Here is a 19,764-nt window from a genome sequence, read left to right as displayed (position 1 = left end):
CGTCGGAAAGCCGAATTTCAGAACCAGTGTTTGGACCCAAAAGCGGGATTCTGTTTATAGAAATGTAAAATCTGCATTCTTTTTGCCTATCTGAAAACAGCGAATATATTTTCATGAACAGAATTTTTGTTTCAAACAAAAAAACTGCTTTTGAAATCGGCAGAATCGATGACGACTAATTTCACCTTAAGCGGACATTGCTCAAACGCAAATCTAGTATTACTTCTTCAACTCAAACCCGTTTAAAACTAGTGCTGTTATTGATTCCAAGCAGTTCAATGGTTTAATGATTGGCTAGTGTTGAAAAAACAAATGATCACTGTGCCTGTGTAAAAACCTCTGGCGCTTTTGAATGGGGAGTTCGAAACGACGATAAAAACATCGCGAGTCGCTTCCCAAAGATCGCGAAGGCACGAGGCGGCGTACACCTACTGATACACTGACATCAAATACGCCAGAAACAGCTGTTAGTGTGGGTTTTGGTAAGGGACCCCGCAGAATCATGATGGATATATGAGGGAAGGCGGATACACTGAAAATGGATGCTATAGCTACTACCATTATACAAAAGTATGATGACACTCGAGGTTTAAAAATTTCTGAAAGGTAGATCTGTGCGAACGATAATTGCTAATAGATGTTTTAAACATATGAACGTCAGCAATGATTCATTTTTAGTCTCCATGATAAGCATGGACCAATGGTATGCAACTTGAAAATATTTTCAAAGATATGTGCGTCGAATTTACAATTTATTCCAAGAGTTGATATATATTAAACTCTATCAATTATTAATGACGCTTATTGACAATAATTGCTGAATTATGATACAAAAAATCATAAAGGAATATTGCTATTTATTTAGGTACTAATTACTAGTCCCAGCTTCTTCGACGCACAATGCACCGCATCGGATAAATAAGTAGCGCAAATTAGGTAATTTTGCACTATAAAAGTACATACTTTACTTGCCATGCAATGCAAATTAAACTAACACCATTTTCTGCTGATGATTACATTATAGTAATGTATTTGAATAATGTAATAAGCGAAGAATGTTAGTAAGTTTAGGAGGTGCTCCACGCGAATTCGCTAATCAACCCAGACCATAAGGGGCTTTGACTGTATATTTAGTTTTTTTCTACTAGGTATATACTACAGGTATACCTCGATATAAGACAGCCTCGTTATAAAACAACCTCGATATAAGACAATTCGATATAAGACAATTTTGTCTTATATCGAAACAAATCCCTTTGACATAGCTGATAACGATACCAGAGCTGATTTTCCATTCTGAAATCGATGCCATGAAGATGATCATTATTTCAAAATAACCCCAAAAATAGTAAAAAAAATAATAGTTCAAACAATAATAAATAGTTCAAAAACCGTAAACACATAACACAGAGCAAAACTGGCGACCGCTAATGCATTTTTTTTTTGAAAAAACCATGTTTCGATATAAGACAATTTCGATATGAGACAACTTTTAGAAATTATAAATTGTCTTATATCGAGGTATCCCTGTATACTATAATTTTATACTTCACATTTTAAATCATAATTATCTTTAATTAGAACATAATTCTATGCTGAATAACGATACATTTCTACATTTTGACGTTTTTGTGCTACCTAGTACACTTTGTGGAAAGGAACACGGAAACGTAAAGTTACAATGAAGGATTCCAAACACCAAATGCTTCGTTATCAATTGATGAAATTTTACACAGTATTTCACCCTTTTCGTATACTAATTGTACACATTATGCATATGTTATGCATAGCATAGCATGTACAGGTGCACGCATTCGTAGTTGGCGCCATAGATCATACTTTGTTAAAAAATCAGATATCAGGTATCAGCATCTGTGGCTCGAACAGCACGTTCCTCACAACCGTGTGAAAAATTTGTGTCTTGCCCATATTACCCGCGTCATTATTTACCTGAGGACGGGAAGGAAAACAGAAGGAATAAGAGAGGGTGGATAAGAGAATTGTACTACACAAGCACATATATCGTGAGGTGCTCTTATTCCATGCACTTGTTCTAAAGGCGGCTGTTTCCTAGCGGAGCACGCAGAATTTTGCAGCCTGACAACCACTCCTCTCTAGGAGGAAAGTTACTTGAGAAAGTCCTTTATGGAAAAGTACGCATAAACGTTACGTCACTAGGAGCAAACAAGTCATTAATAACAATTTGCGACCACAATCGAGTATGACCAATGTACCATCCACAGGTAACTGAAGGCAATACGTCAGGTGGAAGTGTAGAGGTTTAATATTGAACATAACAGTAGGAGTTGTAGTAATAGCTCCAGATATTGTCAATAAACACATCCTTTGAAGATGGTTTAGCTTTGTCTGGAAAGTCACAATTCGCCCCCTTACAAGACAACCATACGCCAGTATTGGTCTCACAACGATTGTGCACAATCAGTGAAGTATTTAGATTTAAGCCCCCAAAAGCTTGCAATTCCACGTCTTGCACGAAGACCACGCCCACTTTCTTAATCCGGAAATCAATATTTGTGGACCAGTCAAGATTGGACCCCACGTACTTCACCTCGTCCACAGCTTCAACATCCCACCACAATGCTTACTTGCCGTAACGACGAAAAAATGGTCACATTATGATGATGAACAGCCTCCAAAATGGAGGCGAAAGATTCGTTATCAAACGTGCCTTCAATATCCAAAAAAAGTTCCTAAGCTGGATTCATTCATATCTACTGTCAAAAGCGAATTACTGACCTGAGAAAAACTAGAAATAGCATCCAGTTGGTAGTGAACGTGTAGTGAACAATTACGGCACTCCTCACCGGACATTGTCCCTCTCTTTACCATTTAAAGCGAATTGGCAAGGTTTTAACTGACATCTGCCGCTTTTAAAACTTAGAACTAAAAAGTTCAGCACACTTGTTTTGCTCCTGCGTTTTCCTGGTACAGCTTCTTTGGAAGCTACCCATTAACTCCATACTCTGAATGGAAACTCCATCCCATGAAGGTTATTGGTTTTATTAACGTACCTAATTGGGGCACAGTCTTACAACCTAGACTTACAACCAGTCTTACAACTCCTTCAATGGGTATGAGCAATTCGTAAACTGTGTAGCAATCGGGGCCAGCTACTAAAGACAGTCTTCTTGACCGTCGCAGTGATATTTTTGACCCCAGTGCCCTTCTGGCATACAAAAGAAGCAGGAATCCTTTCGTGAAAAAGCAATCTCAATTTTATTCACCATATCATGCAATACAGTGGTTGTAGACTTGCCACTTTGATAAGCATGTTAAGCTGAATCAAGAGGAACTTCTGCTAAGCTTGTTTCGCGTGGTGGTCAAAAATCCGCTCAAGTGATTTATGCAAGAAAGATGTTAGACCGCTAGGCCCAAAACTTTTTGCTTGTTCATATCTCGCGCGTCCTGCCTTAAGAATAAAACTAATGGTTATTTTACGCCATTGAGTTGGGATGTACCCAATAGCAATACTACACACAAACATTCTTTTCAGAATGCGTTTAAAGTATTTGAATCCTTTTTGCAGTAGCAATGAGGTATAATTCCTCTATTCCAGAAGATTTGTATGGAGAGTGGCTGTTCACGGCCCACTCAATCGCTTCAATTGTGACAAGTCTCCGAGCGAAAGTCCATATGAGTGTAAGTTGCCTACGACGATTTCTGGATCGTTTCGAACTTCAGATTCCACACAGCCTGGAAAACGACTATGAAAGAGACATTCCAGGATTTCATTATCGTTCGTACAGTATTCGTTGTTCGAATTTAGAACATTATTAACGTGATAATCCTTCGATTTCGACAGTATTTTATTACGCCGTCTTGTCTCACCGAAACTGGAAACTTTGCTTCAGAATCTGTACTAACAAACTGCAGAATAATGTGGAGTTTTTGCATAGGTTTTCCGGTCCTGCTTGAATGGTTTCACGCCATCCTTATGATGTTTACTCCACGCTCTCCTGCATCGCTTCTTTAGATCCGCGAGATGAGAGTTCCACCATGGTATTCCTCCAGTCGTCTTATTAGTAATCTTTCAACGGGCAAGCTACCCCAACAGCTTCCGTAATTGAAGATGTTGTGACATCTAAAGCCACATCCAAATCGATTGCTGACTTAATCGTCGGTTCGTATCCTTGAAAGTTCGTTGCGATTTTCTCCTTAAAGAGTTCCTAGTTGGAAAACCTCGGATTGCGAAATGTTACAGCGTTCAAGGAGTCGCCCACATGATCAAAATACATAAAGCAATGTTCAGATATTGGTGTCTCGTTTGAAATATGCTATTGTGCCAACTCATGTCTGCTATATCTAACACTTCCTCTCTACCAGCTCGTATGGAAATTGGACAATACAATTACCAATGTTCCGTATTCCTAGGTTACTCATAGGGTACCGCCAGAGTAAACGCGACAGCGATGCGACGCGACTTCGCTCACATTCGTTAAAATATGCACCACTTTGTCGCCAGAAGCAGGGCTGCGTATTTAAACGAATGTGAGCGAAGTCGTGTCGCGTTTACTCTGTACGGGGCCATAGATTCCATCAAATCAGAGCCACTCAGATTGATATTCGAGCTGGTCCAATTGATGTGATTCGCATTGGCAACAGTGCTTATAACGAGCGGAAGCCCATTAGATTGGCAGTATCTCACCACATTCCTGAAATCGTCGCTGGGAGACATGTGGTAAGCATGCAGAGCAGTAGACGTAGCACCTACGGATATCATTCATGACGAAGTCTACTGTGACTGCACAAATATCTCGAGTAGTCAACTCAGAAATAAGACATGCACTTATTGAGCTATGCAACAATATACATGCCCTGGGATTTGTCATACCAAGTTTGCTGAAAACAGTTCTGCTTTTCAATATCCGTCGAATGAAAATAACCATTGCGAAAATATGGCTCCTGAACCAATGCAATGATGACAGAGTCATTACGTTTGTGTTGAAGATTTATTTGAGCAACTCTAACTAGTTTACTACCGGAGTATATGCACAAGCAATTTCCAACACAGAGCGGGCAGAAAGTTGTAAGCGAAGCTAATAATGTTGGCCAGAACACACTTAGTGTAATCTCCAAAGATCGACCGTACCAGAGCCCCGCATGGCACAGCAGGGACAAGAAGGCCAAACCACACCGTTCGCGACTAGCATGTTTTCACCCCTCCAGCCACTCAGTCATTGCCACTGCCAAATTTTAGAGCATGAGCATGAACCGACCACACACATCGTAATTGCACCTCTGCGATTGATCTGAGCTAATGAAGTTGCACAGTGAAGCACACAGATAGCATTTCGGGAAAGTTAACTATCTTCAGTGTACAATAATTCAGTAGCTACAACTTTAAATAGATCAATAACGGCGCGACCACGTACTTGTGATCGTTAGGGAAGGGAAGGATTGTTAGTTCAACATTCGCTGTTATGAGGCCGAGTTTACCTCTGCACCTCCACGAATATCACGAGAAGGAAGATTGTGTTAGTATAAGAAGGTATGATCAGAACTGGATTCACTGTGGTAAGTGATGCGATCAGGCGATCTATTAAAATAACATCAAACAAAAAAGAAAATCGTTTCTCTGGAGCGCAAACCCTAGCATCCGGCCACTGGTAAACATATAACGATATCGAACTAACTTAGTAAAATAATCCGCGTATCTATTAATAGAATATGCAGTAGAATATCAACACAATTGTGTCAAATCACGCGTTAAAACTCAATATATTGCCTTTTAAGACGTACGCGAGTTCATTTTGAGTTTACATTTAGATGAAAAGCACTTCAAGTTGATGTTCTACTTCATTACAGGGGCTTGTGATGGGTGCCATGCTTTTGTCGCCAACATTTCAGTACATGCGAAAAAGAAACAGCAAGTCACTGCATACGTTTCACTCGACAATGTTGACCCGGAAAACAATAAAAAAAATTTAATCGAAAAAAAATTGAGTGTTTTTTGCTTTTGGTTTAGAAATTGGTCAAAAAACACAAATTGATTCGACCCCGAAGGGCCAAGTCACATATACCAAACGAAAGGGTTCGACGAATTGAGCAATGTCTGTGTGTGTGCGTGCTTTTTTACGTGAGGAAATGCTCATTGCCAGGCACACTAATGATGTATTGCTACATCCCGTGGCACAGTGTCGGACTCTAACCTACTAAAACCCTCACGGGCATCTGACCTTAACCCACGGAACTACCGTTAAGTATTACTGCGGGGGGAGGCTGTATCTGTACACCCCGATCCGGAGATGACGACCGGCATAACGTACACTCCTTCGCATTCAACCTCGCAGGGTTCTGCCATCTTTGATGCTACTACATGCTCCTTCACCGTCCACTTTCCTTGCACCTGTCGAGACGTGTACCGATCCAGAGATGGCGACCGGCATGACTTCCATCACCTCACGGACACCCTCGCAGGGTTTCTTGTTGGGCTCAGCACTGTTCCGTCGAGTTCGCCACTGCACTTCTCCTTCACTCCTTCACCGTCCACTTTCCTTGCACCTGTCGAGACGAGTACCGATCCAGAGTTGGCGACCGTCATGACTTCCATCTCCTCACGGCCACCCTCGCAGGGTTTCTTGTTGGGTTCAGCACTGCCCCGCCGAGTTCGCCACTGCACTTCCACTTCACCTGTCGAGACGCGAACCGATCCAGGGATAGCGACCAACATAACATCCATCCTCCCACGGCCGCTCTCGTAGTGTTTCTGTCCAAGCTTGGTTTGCTCCGTCGCGCTCGTCGCTCTACCGATGTGTCTGTCAAGATTGTCTGCTAATCGAGATTGGTAGTTCGCTGGTCGTTTCTCCACTGTCGTTACAGTTGCAACATAATCTGTGCTACAACGCCGGTGACGGCATTCCACATGCTCTCCTCCCGACACATTTCGCCCACTATTATTTCTCCACCATCAGGGCCTGCATCTCCATTCCTATCGCGGCAAATCGAGGGCATTCAAAAACCACATGCTGTGGTGTTTCTACCGTCTCTCTGCACTTCTGGCAGACTGGTGTCGCTGCGTCCTCTGGTGTTTTTTCGCCCGTAGCAGTCGTTATCTTCCACGAGCATGATGCTGAGAACCTCCGTTTTATGGTGGGCGATTTGTAGGTTTGCACCATGAATCCAGTTCTCGATAGTTCTAATCGCCTCTGTCACCAGCATTTCTAGCTCCTCCAGTGACTCGCATGTCACTGGTAGCACGATGTCATCGCAAAGCAAAGCCGACGATCACCGCGCCTCTAGGCAGCATCAGAGACAGTACACCATTGTACATCCCGTTCCAGAGCGTTGGGCCAAGGATGGAGCCTTGTGGGACTCCAGACGTAGAGTTCATCGTCTTGCACCCCTCAGCGGTCTCGTAAATAAGCGTCCGTTTCATGAAGTAACTCCTCAGTATCCTGCATAGATATCTCGGGACATGTATTCTATGCGGGGACTCGGCAATTGGAAGGCCATTGGCACTGGCACTGTTAAAGGTGTTTTTTACGTCGATCGTTACAACGGCGCAAAAACGACCTCCTCTTCGCCTCTGTTTGGACGACTTCTCGGCTCGCTCGATCACTGTGCGAATTGCATCCAGCGTGGACTTCCCTTTCCGGAACCCAAACTGCATATTTGACAGATCGTGTTCACCTTCTGTATGCCTCGTAAGCCTATTCAGGATTATCCTCTGCAGTTTTTCGCATGTATCCAGTAGACATATAGGCCTGTATGACGATAGATCCCCCGCAGGCTTTTCTGGCTTCGGCAACAGCACTAGCTACTGGATGTTCCATCTGTACGGGAACCTACCATCTTCTAAGCATTTCTGCAGCACGGTCATGAACAAATCCGGGAACGCTTGTATTGCTGCCTTAAGAGCCACGTTAGGAATCCCATCAGGACCAGGGGCATTCTTGATTTTTAGTTGTCTTGCCACTGCCACTATTTCATCGATGGAGACTTGTAGACCGTCAGCGCTAGCCCTCTCTTCTGGAACGTACGGTGTTGTTGGCCACATCGTAGGGGCGTGCGTCGGAAGGAAAAGGTGTTGAACAATTTGACGTGCTCGTGATACCTGGCTACGCTCTTCCCGATCTGCTACAGTTCTGGATCTTTGGACGCGTTTTCTGGTTCTGCGTAAAATTTCGCGTTTTTGAGGTTGTGTGTGTGTAATGATTTTTTTGATCGCCTGTTTCTCGGCAATGGCTAAACCGGTATGGTATGGCGTTTCGTTTAAGTTTTTTTTGTTTTATTAAAGACGAAGGTTATAGTTATAAGCAAAAATGTGAAAACTACGTGATACAGGTTTCTCTGGGATCGCTCAACCGATTCCAACGATCTTAGTATCAAATAAAAGCTCTTTCGATTGGAAAGTTTCTCAAGAAGTTTTATTGGAAACAAACAAGTAGTTCAAAAGTTACGCTTCAAAAACTTGTTTTACCTAGGTACAAATGATCGCCTGTTTCTCAGAGATGGCCAAACCGATTTATGCGGTATGAGTCTCCTTTGAAAGGTAATAATATAGCCGGATAGGTCACTATTGAATTGTATTTTGATTGGACGTTTAATTTGAAAGTTATGAGCAATCGCGTACAACACATCAAAATTAACAATAATTTATAATTATTTTAACCAAGATTATTCATCTAGTTTCAATCATTTCAGTATCAAACGAGAGGTTTTAACCATAAGAATTCGTTTTACCAGTCCAAAGATATTTAAAAATGATTGATGAAATTGCAACAAAACTCTACTCATATGAATCAGTTGGACCAAACCTAAAAAACGCGATATTTTACTATAGCGTAAAAATGCATAATTATTAGGGTGACCGTGAATCCGCCTATAGGGTGATACAGATACCGCCTAATAGGGTGATACAAATTTTTGTTTTGCACAATTTGTGTCTAAAACGCAACCAGGCGCGTCGCTATCTTAATAAGTGGGTTTTGCAGTTTCCTTTTGTCCCTCGCCTCTATGGTTCAAAGGTACAAGTACTAGCGAACCACATGCCCTGGGAGGTGTTGTGGGTTTGAATCCGGTTATAATCTCATATTATAGCTTGGTTCGACCTATGCACCTTCCAGCATTGGACAAAAGGTAGGAGTCAAAACGACTACTTGTTGTAGCGTAGCTACCAATACCCTCCCCCTCTCCTCACCTTTCCGCTCTTTCCCCTCCTTCACCAAAAAATTTTCATTTCTTTCCCCTACCGTCCCTTCATCAAATGTAGAAGCACCGTTTCAAAAAATATTAATTATGTGTATGACCGCAATTCAACGTCAAGACTAAAAACATGAGATTAGTCTATAAAAGTGCTCTCCAAACGTTTACCAAGCAAACAATAAACAAGGTTGTTTCAATGGCTGCTATTACTGAAAAAAAAATTTTTTTTTTGACGCACTTGTCCATTTTTTGGAGAAAATATTTTCCAAAATTTGGATTTTTTATCAGCAAACTCGTGTTACGGATCATAGAAGGAAACAATAAAAGTTTTCAATTAAATTTTTAATATTACAGGAAAACCTGGAAAATTACTGTACGCTGCTAATAAAAGAATGACGAATATTACATTATATTCCACTTACCGCAGTGTTTTCTCTTAGAAAACCTGCGCCAGAGATGCGGTAAATAAACATAATTATCGCAGTTATTCGCATCGATTTATAAATATAACATACGTCTATCTGGTCTTTCTTTGGCTCCGCGTAGATCATGAGTTTTGATTACGAGTAATTCGGAAAACTCTAATCACGTTTCCTTTAACGTGACTGTTACAATCTTTTTCACTGGAATTACATCCAAACATTCACAAGGCCTGATGATGCTGACCGATAATACCAGTTCATGTGAGTATGACTTCCTAAGCACTTTCTTAGTTATTCAAATTCTGCCGGTTCGTTACCGATTCGGCGAAGACCTTGAAAGACCTCTAAATTCATATAATACTATGGTAAAATAATTCACAGCCAAATGCAAACGGCAGACTTCGATTTCACGAGTATAGATCAATCTTGAGCCAATTTTCTATATGTACTCTACTCGCCGCACTCACAGCTGATCAGTTGCCCGAAAACAGATTGAAATTCTCGGATTAAAATAATAGACACAAAATCTGGAAATAATCTCATTCAAATTCTAAAATGTCGAACAGCGTGAAGTAATATTAAATCATGTGCATGACAAGCATTAGCGATCTGATAATAGCTTATTTATTTCGCTTTTTCACTATTTCCTAAATTTTTCTGCAACCGTAAAATTGATAGTTTTCAAGATCAAGATCGACATACCGTCTAACGAACAAAAACTCGTGATCTAATCGAATGTGTTCTCTGAACAATATGCATTTCAAATTATATTCTGAATCTGACCCTCAAATTTACATCCAATCTAGATTCCGGAATATCAGTCACCATAATTTGTCTGGACCGGAATAGGACTTGAACAAAAAGCAGCAACTGTAAAATTATGCAACTTGGTAACTACGACAGAAAGCAGGTAGCAACTTGCATGCGTTTTGGCTCAATCAACGTAAGTTTATGAATGTTTAAGGTGAAATTAGCAGTCATCGATTCTGCCAATTTCATAAGCAGTTTTTTTGTTTGAAACAAAAATTCTGTTCATGAAAATATATTCGCTTTGTTCAGATTGACAAAAAGAAAGCAGTATTTACATTTTTTCGAACAGAACCCCGCTTTTGGGCCCAAAAACTGCTTCCGAAATTGGGCTCTCCGACGAAAAGTTAATGACTGCTAATTTCCCCTTAATATAGACTGTCCCAATAAATATTTCCAATCTACTAGCCCGACAGAGCAATCGTAGAAAAAGCCTACAATCAAAGAAAAGCAGAAAATGTATGCCAACAAAAGTCGATTAGTGCAAAAAATATCTAGATAATCTTACTGAAAAGAGGGACGTACGCAGCTGTCACCTTATCAAGCGGGATACAACAGCGTCTAACTCGGAACAGAGAGCTGATTTCGAAGTGCGATGTTTCGGCAGTTACGAGAGGGCCGTCCGATCGCGGGACTAGGTATCGCAGTTTGTACTAAATAATGTACTACAAATAATCCAGGCAAATGAAAAAGAACGCTAATTATTAAAAAGTCGGGACTGGAAATGTCATCTATCTATAAAGTTTTGTTTTTTGTTTTGGTTGCTGGCAGTTTGTCGCAAAAATATTTGTACGCTACTCGCTGACCCGACCAACTTTGTATCGTCGCAGATTAAACTGTGCTGTACATGAATCGTGAATCTCGGTTGACTGGAATACTAGCTTAACTTTACAAGTGCATAAAGGTTTCCATTAGATACTCGTAGAATACTAGTTAGCTAACATATTAATTTCGAAATGTTGGAAAAATTTTACACATGACGGTCTCTTTCATACTAAAATAAGCGCCGTGTTTGCGAGCTGTTTTCTTATATAAATCGAAAGCAAAATGATTGATAGCTCATTTGATTAAAATAGTGAGTAAAACACATTAATAAACATTAATGGTCAAACTAGTTCAGCTTACTGCTAACCATGATCGGCATGATAAGGTTACAGTGTTGAGAAACGTGTTTGTCGGTTGACTATTTGTTATTTTTAAACAGTCGGCGTTAATCGAGCAAATCAATTGATAAACTTTTTCAAAACAGCGGCTTATCTCTTACCTTTTCAATATGATTTCGTTGTAATTGCTAAACGAATCTTCCTAGAAATGTTTTTTCGGTATTATTTTGTTCCTTAAATTTAAAAATGATTTGGCGCAAACAAAACTTTACAATTCTTGCATTAAGAATAAAACTATATCTATGTTTAAACTCCGAAGTATTAATTTACAGCTAAAATTTCAAAAACAAAGCAATACACATTTTACAACGATTTCAATACTTACAGGATGAACCTTTCTTTTTTGTCAGAAATCTGAAAAGAAAAAAAAACAGTTTAAATAAACATATAAGCAAAATGGAGCACAGGTTTATCTAATCGTTCTTATTCAGCATTGTGGGAACGTGATGAACTTTCCCATCGCAATCAGCATTAGAAAATAATGGCATACGCTTTCATTTTATAATTAAATAGCTGAAAAGGGGTTGCGCCCTGATAAGGCCTTTACAAATATTTTATAAAGGTTTTGTCCTTCCGATGCTGGGCAATCGAAGCGGGGCCGAGAGTGGCGAAAAAACAATGACATTTTTAAACAAGCAAAAACAAATACTTTCTTTATTTTTCATTTTTCGAGTTCATTATGCTATAGAGGCTACAGACAATTGATTTTATATAAAAAAAAAATTTACTCATGTCCAACCATTTATTTTCATATTTACAGTGTGACACATATATATATTCGAACAGAAATCATTTTATGCCTACAACGGCATAGACAAATTATACAATCAAACTAAAGCTATGTGTGTGTCATCATGACTTCAGATATGCATATCACTGAGTTAGACTCAATCCCTTTCTATAAAGGGAGCATTATACAACATAACCTTAATCCCGCCAATTGCCCATGCCTTCGCATGATCAAGCAGCAACTACCGCTTCTTCCCCCGCATCTATAACAAAACCCAACAGCCATCTCCATTTACCAGCACTACGTGGAGGGTACGGAAGAACCAAAGGTGCAACGACAAAATCCAAGGGACAACAGGCGTCAAATTTGGAAAAACATCTTACGCACGCGAGGACTATCGACACAACAAACGATATTGTACCTGATGGCGAACGGAAAAATAGAGTACCGACGCTTAATGTTTGTCAGCAGAAGAGCGGATGGTAAAAACTGCCCATACTGTACAGCGCCAATCGAAACACTCGAGCACAAATTCAAAGAATGCATCCGTGTAACAACCGCATGGAAACTGCTGCAGGATACGATCGCACCGTTTAAACTAGGACACAGACGCCCCCAATTTCGTGATATCATGAAGCCAGAGGAAGAAGAGTTGAGAGGAATCAACTGTAGAAATAAAGTAGCAGTTTTGAAAAAAATTGCAAATTATATAAATTTCATCGATAAAGCTAGTAATACGGTAGATATAGGTACTTTAAGATTCGAACTACAATTTGATCTGTAAAAACTAAAATACAATAAACTTTACTATTGACAAAAAAAGAAAGGAAAACTTCCCCTTGTATTTACTGAAAAGGGTGTGAAAGTTAATGCAATATACTATCTAGAAATGGTCTTAGAACAAAATTTGATGCCTTACGTTCGGGGAATGTATGGTGAAGCATATTACTGCTTCCAACAGGGTGGAGCTCCTTCCCACACTGCAAATCTTGTGCAGATGTGGCTCAAAGCCAATTTCATTACGGAAAAGGAATGGCCTCCAATGGCCTTCTCCTGATTTGAACCTCTGGATTTTTGTATATGAGGGTATATACAGCAAAAACTCAAGGATTGTAAATATCATAATTTGGATGAATTTAAGTTAGTTATCAACAAAATATGGGATGATATTCCGATGGAAGTAGTGCGCGCCGCATGTAACGACTTCAAAACGTGTTTGAAGCGTGTTATTCAGGCAAAACGCGATTCAATAGAGCAAAGATTGTTTGTTGCGTTCTGTATCTATGGGTAAACAACTTCTAAAACTAACATTCAAAATAAAGCCTTTATTTATAAAAGTATATGACTTTGTTTTTGTTCGAATATATATGTGTCACACTGTATTTTTCTATGAGTAATTTACATGCTCTATTCGAGTTATGTAATAAATCTGAACTGAAAAAAGACTGGGAAAAGCGCTGGACATATAAACCAATTTTTTTTTTGAAATGGTGATTCTACAATTGATTAAGGGACGGTAGTGGAACCAGCGAGCCACATGCCTTGGCAGGTGTTGTGAGTTCAAATCCCGTTATAATCTTAGGTTATAGCTTGGTTCGATCCATGCACCTTCCAGCATTGGACAAAAGGTAGGAGTCACAACGACTACTTGTTAAACGTTGCTACCAACCCCCCTCCCCCTCCCCCTCCTCACCTTCCCGCTCTTTACCCTCCACTCAAAAAAAAAAATTCATTACTTTTCCCTACCGTCCATCAATAATTGAGGTCCTCCATCAATAATTGAGGTAAGACAATTATTGTAGTACCACCGTTTCAAAAAATATTAAGCCTGACCGCATTTCAAGGTCAAAGACTAAAAACACGATTTTGGTCTATATAAACAAAGAGCAATTCAGAACAGTTCTTACCTGGCGCTCGTCCAGATAATTATTTTTGCATAAAAATCAAAATTTAGTTTCTTTTCAGTGACCTTCATAAAAAATCATTAGCTTGATTGCATCGTTTTTACGATGTTGTTCGTTAAATGGTTAAAATTCTTTAAACCTTTAATTCGCCGACTCCGACCACCCGCCCCAATTGAGACGGTCCAAACGGCACGGAGGATAACTAATATCTCTGCCCAGCGCAATAACCACATCATACCGTTACCCCAAGCAAAGAATAGAGATGAAATTAAAAGAAAATTGGAGCTATAATTAAAGGCACATCACTCCTTGTCCATGCTTTAAAAAAAAAGAAAAACCTTACAAATCCCCGTAAATCGGACGTTACTTTCTCACCTGCTAACAAACGGTAGGCAGAGTTTACCATACAAAAACATTGTTATAAAATAAAATAAAAGAAACTTGGTTGTCTCAAAAAATCAGCTCTACAACATTTTCAAATTTTACTTCCCTGAGGTGATACATTTTAATAGAGGATCATCAATCTGATCACAAATCAAACCCTATGCCACTGTGTGGTAAAGCGAACCCAGTAACACTACTAACTAAAGACGAACCGTAGGGACTTTCACCCCAGCTCGCGGATGACGTGTGGAATACATCCCTATTAATAAAAAATTACAAAACAAAGCTAGCGAAAATGTCAATATAGAAATGCATCGATCAGTTTTTTTTCTATCTGCTCATAAACAGCTCGAACCAATCTAATGTTGTCAATTAGCTCGGTACTGACGTACACTTTTCCACGGCTAATGAAATTGATATGGTATTAGTGAAGTGAAACACAGCAAGTTTACATATACGAGACTGATGATATTCATCATCGTCACCATCATTGTTGCTCCCATTGGTAGTATCACCACCATCATGAATGTCATTATACGATCGTCTTTGGGAGCGTACGAGGATTGCAACGAGAAATAGAGACATATTGGGTTCAACCGTCACACACCCACGAACCAACGCACATAGATGATTTGTTGGATGAAGATAATTCACGAATATCGAACCATTTTTCGAAATAGGGATTTTTCACAGGATTGGCAGATAGGTAACACATTTGTTGAACAAGAGGCGGATGGTCACTATAAAAGTTTTGTTCGTACAAGAGAATGTTGTTTTGCCTCATATCATTTTTGACGATCCAAAGCACAATAATTCACGTCAAGTAGACCTACCTACACTGCCCATAAATGGAAGACAGTCACATCTGCAAAAACGTGCAACTACGAAAAACGCTGTTGAAGCCACGACAATTTTTCTTTAATATTGAATTGATTTTGGAAACAAATCGTCCAAATCGTCATAATATCACTTGAATGTGCATAACAGAATACTTTTACAAGCAATTTGTTCACAAGTGACCTAAAATTTGTTCCAAAACTTAGAAAAACTGCCGAAGTTACTGATATGCGTTTATTTGTGCTTGAATAAGCAAGAATAAACGCATAACAGTCATAGGCACAGGGCACAGCATGCCTTGGTCCTTGCGTTGTCGGTGACTCGGCAGTATTTTCAAGACCACGTGTCATTGTTGTTTTGATAATTCACGTGCTCGTTCGATTTAATTGTGCAAAATGTCCTTTTTGACTCAAATCTCTTCCTGGCCTTTTGTCCTTTTTATTGTAATCTGTTATCTTGAGTTTATAGTGAGGTCGCATGATAGGGTTCGATTGACTCAGAAGCTGGTCGCTTTCCTGTATGTCCGGAACATTCCCAGAACGTGTCCGAGTATGACCAATGTGATCCTGGACACTATATGTGACAACAAATGAACTATTTTAAACTAGTTTTGCAATTTCGAGTACCGACTTAAAGATGTCACATGTTGTATTTTAGTTAAATTCAGAAACTGATCCCCGCAGAGGTATCTGGAACATTCACGGACAAGTTTAGATGTGGCCAATGACGTCTTGAACACTTTGTACGACTACCAATAGCCTAGATTTACAAATCCGTGTATTTATCGGTGTCACATGATGGGTTTGTTGTAATTCAAGGTGCTTCTATGTTCAAGCCCCATATATTCCGGAACTTGTTCCCACTGTAATTTCGGAATCGTACATCCGATCCTAATTCTCCTCAATAGTGTTCCTGTAGGCCATAAAATCTTTCGTTTGGTAGTTGTTGCAGTCAAATCGGTTCAGGATTTTCCAAAATCAAATGCTTATTCATATATTTTCACTACTGTGACTGTTATGCGTTTATTTGTAATATGGGACTGACATAGTTTGATATTTTTTTCATTATCTTGGGAACAAACATAACTTTTTTGCTTGAAATATTGAAAGAACAGTTTTAAAGATGATTCCCAGGCTTATCTCAAAAGTGGTGAAAAGTCAGATGGGACTGTTATGCATTTATGGGCAGTACATCGACCGAAAGACCGAATAAAACTAGAAGAATACGATATTTTAAGGTATGAAAGCTCGACGAAGAGATAAAATTAGAACACCAGTCTTTTTTACACGGTTTGTTTTTACGATTACTCATGAACGGTGCAACTTAGGGACAAACTTCGTCACGAATTTGGACCTCTCCCAAATGGGTTGAAAAATAAATGAATGGGCCCTGAGGAGTTGCCCCGTTCTTAATATAATTAGAAAAATAAAACAAAGTACTTGAGTGTATTAAGAATTGCAACCAAGGAAGCCACACAGGACCATTTTTCTTCTTGATAATGCTCCATCACATTCAGCAAAACATGTTGGGAACACATAGCCGGGAAGTTCACCTCATGCGGAATATCAGGTTTAGGGGGGGGGGGTAAGTCGGAAAAATCGAATGTTTTTTTTTGCATTTTCAAGACGCTTATACCTTCAGAAATGCAATGCCAAAAGGATTTTTTAATATCTAATCTCGTTGAAAACTTACGGCAAATATTGTGAAGTCACCTCAAGGGAAGCCCATTGCTGTACGAAACTTTGAACGCGTTTTCCCCGAAACCATGTTTCTTTAGCTGGCGGTACGTATAACTCAGAATCTAGTGGACCGATTTGGCTGAAATTTTTTTTCAGCATGTAAAACTGAATTATCTAAATTGTTACGTAGCCGTTTTTTGATATCTCTATTTTTCAATTTTTTATGAGCTCTTGATTGGCGATTTTTGATGAAAAAACACCTTTATTTTGGAAAAATTGCCGCAATTTTGATAATTTTTCGAATTTTCAAAAACCGCTGCGTAACAATTTAGATACTGACCTAAAGCTTCAAAATCATCCTTGAAATCCGTTCTACGATACTCTTTTGGTTCCCGGTACGTACCGCCAGCAAGGTACTATTTTCTAGAGGGCATTCACGCGCTCACCTACCACCAGCATAATGATTACTATTCTGGTATCCAAAAAATACAAGCGAAGACAGAAAAATCTTATTTATTGTATATGAATTTGTAAAATTAGTTTTTCTATTTTATCTTTTTTTGTAAATTTTGTATGACTTTTTCATTTATTACAAAGTTGTACAAATAGTAAAAATACACAACATTGCTGAATATAGTATACCTCTATGTTTGCTTGTTTAGGAACTCTAGAACTTTGATTATAAAAAAATAGCCTAATTTTGATCCCGAATTACTCGACTACCGACAGACGGATACATTTAAAACGTTTAACATTTGCTGATAGTTTTGCTGCATACAGACACTATTTTCCCATATGAAGAAACGAGAGAAAATTCCAGTTGAGGGTTGGGGTCAATTGCTGTACACCTCACATGCTGATTGCTTCGTTTCTGTGATGTCGCTTCATGCTGATCTATTTTCCCAACAATTTAGAGTATTAATGCATCGAATAATTATGTCATTTTACTCATAACAAGTTTATAGAAGAATATACGTTTGTTAAACAACGATTTGTAGCTTTATAACAATATGGCATTCAAAAACATACACGTGTTGTACAAAATACAACAGTGTGAGTAACTGAAGGTTAAAACTGATGAAATTAATTAAAAAAAAACTTTATTGATGTGAATCAAATAGAATGGCATTACAGGAAATTATGCATAATTCAAAAACCTATAAAATAGACCTTTACTACGCCATGTATATGATAAAGAATGATATTTCCACTTACAAAGTACTCAAATTAGTAACAACTTACTTATACTTACTTAGCAATTTCATGAAAAAAGGATCTTTCAAAATTTATAAGTGCTTCTATTTTGTTCAAATTTTGTAAACTCATTCAATTTCCGGAAATTTTATGTGATATAAACCAACGCACAACGCAACGTTATCCATCAGATGAATTATGTTTATCTAGACGTATCGATTTCTATCTCAAATAGTAAGCAAGACCGTATAACAAAGGTTCCTTTCACAACTAGGTGGATTAAATCAAAAAACTTATCACGCTTCTGAACTAAGAAACTATTGTTAAAAATCTGTTATATAACTCGATTTTCAAGGCCAATTTTGGTCTTAAATGCCATCATAAGAGTGTAATAAAACCCTAATTGTTACTTGGGAAAATTCTGGTATAACACTACCTGATATAACGGGTTCCGGTAGTTTAGTCAGTAAAACAGTCGAGCACCAATCGAAAGACCGTGTCTTACCTGACATTGCACAACCCGATATATTTTTGGTCTACATCGAAATTTTCCAGTTCACTCAATTAATCATTCTTCGCATCAGACATTCCTTCCTTCCCAAAAAAGAGTTTACGTTCATGATCGCGAATATTTTATATCGCAAGTAAAAAGTATAAAAAATAATCCAAATGCAGAATTTTTCAACAGCGTTATGGTTCAACCACTATCATTATGTTCATTATATCTTACACTTCAAAAATTTGTATGAATAATCACTCGCTTTCGTATGGTGAGCATTCCTAACGACCTATTGTTTTTATGGTTCCTTGACGAATAACTACACGGAGCGAGAAAACTCAGGTTTGTTTCAAACAAGATGATTGTTGCTTTAAGCCTCAAAAATTTTTTATGACAACCTTCTTTCAAAACGAAATTCTGTTTGAATCAAGAAAATAACAATTTTGAATTAAAAGTAAAGTATTTTCAAATTTGAATTTAATATTGATATAACAATAAATATTCTCTTTTCAATCATACATTTCAGTTTGAAACAAAACGAAATTTCTATTTGTGCGTAAAACAACCATCAATATGGTTGAAACTACATTTTTATTCTCCGTGCATAACAAATGTTTTTGATATTATACCAGGCAATAGTTTCAATACGGTACCCAACCATTTTACAAATGGTTCTAGGTGATAATGTTTATGGTAATGGTAAGGTTCCTATTAATGCGGGTATCTCAGCTGCACTCAAAATATTCCATAAGAAATACCATATGATTATCATGTGCCACATATAAATACAATCCGCCAAGAAGTATACATAAAAACTATGCGCATATGAATTCGGCAAAATTTTACCGAAACTTCAACAACCGAACGTTCGGCAAAAAAGTCGATGGTGCAAATCGACGTTTACGGATCTTTAGTAACATTTGGTAAGATAAAAAATTTTACCGAACGGTCGGCTGTTTTTTTAAGTGTGTGCGCAAATT

General features: G+C 38.6%; 1 protein-coding gene across 2 annotated transcripts in view; it reads right to left on the bottom strand.

The window, feature by feature from the left end:
* Positions 1–19,764, bottom strand: part of LOC128733871 (steroid hormone receptor ERR2) — a 69,221-nt gene that overhangs the window by 36,721 nt on the left and 12,736 nt on the right. For both annotated transcript variants that reach the window (XM_053827727.1, XM_053827734.1), the window contains exon 2: positions 11,883–11,911. The gene's annotated coding sequence lies outside the window, so the exon portion shown is untranslated. The remainder of the gene's footprint in view (positions 1–11,882; positions 11,912–19,764) is intronic.

This window comes from Sabethes cyaneus, chromosome 1, assembly GCF_943734655.1.
Source record: "Sabethes cyaneus chromosome 1, idSabCyanKW18_F2, whole genome shotgun sequence".
Lineage (NCBI taxonomy): Eukaryota > Metazoa > Arthropoda > Insecta > Diptera > Culicidae > Sabethes > Sabethes cyaneus.
The sequence above is the reverse complement of the archived record's forward strand: the minus strand, read 5'-3'. Positions and strand labels throughout refer to the sequence as shown.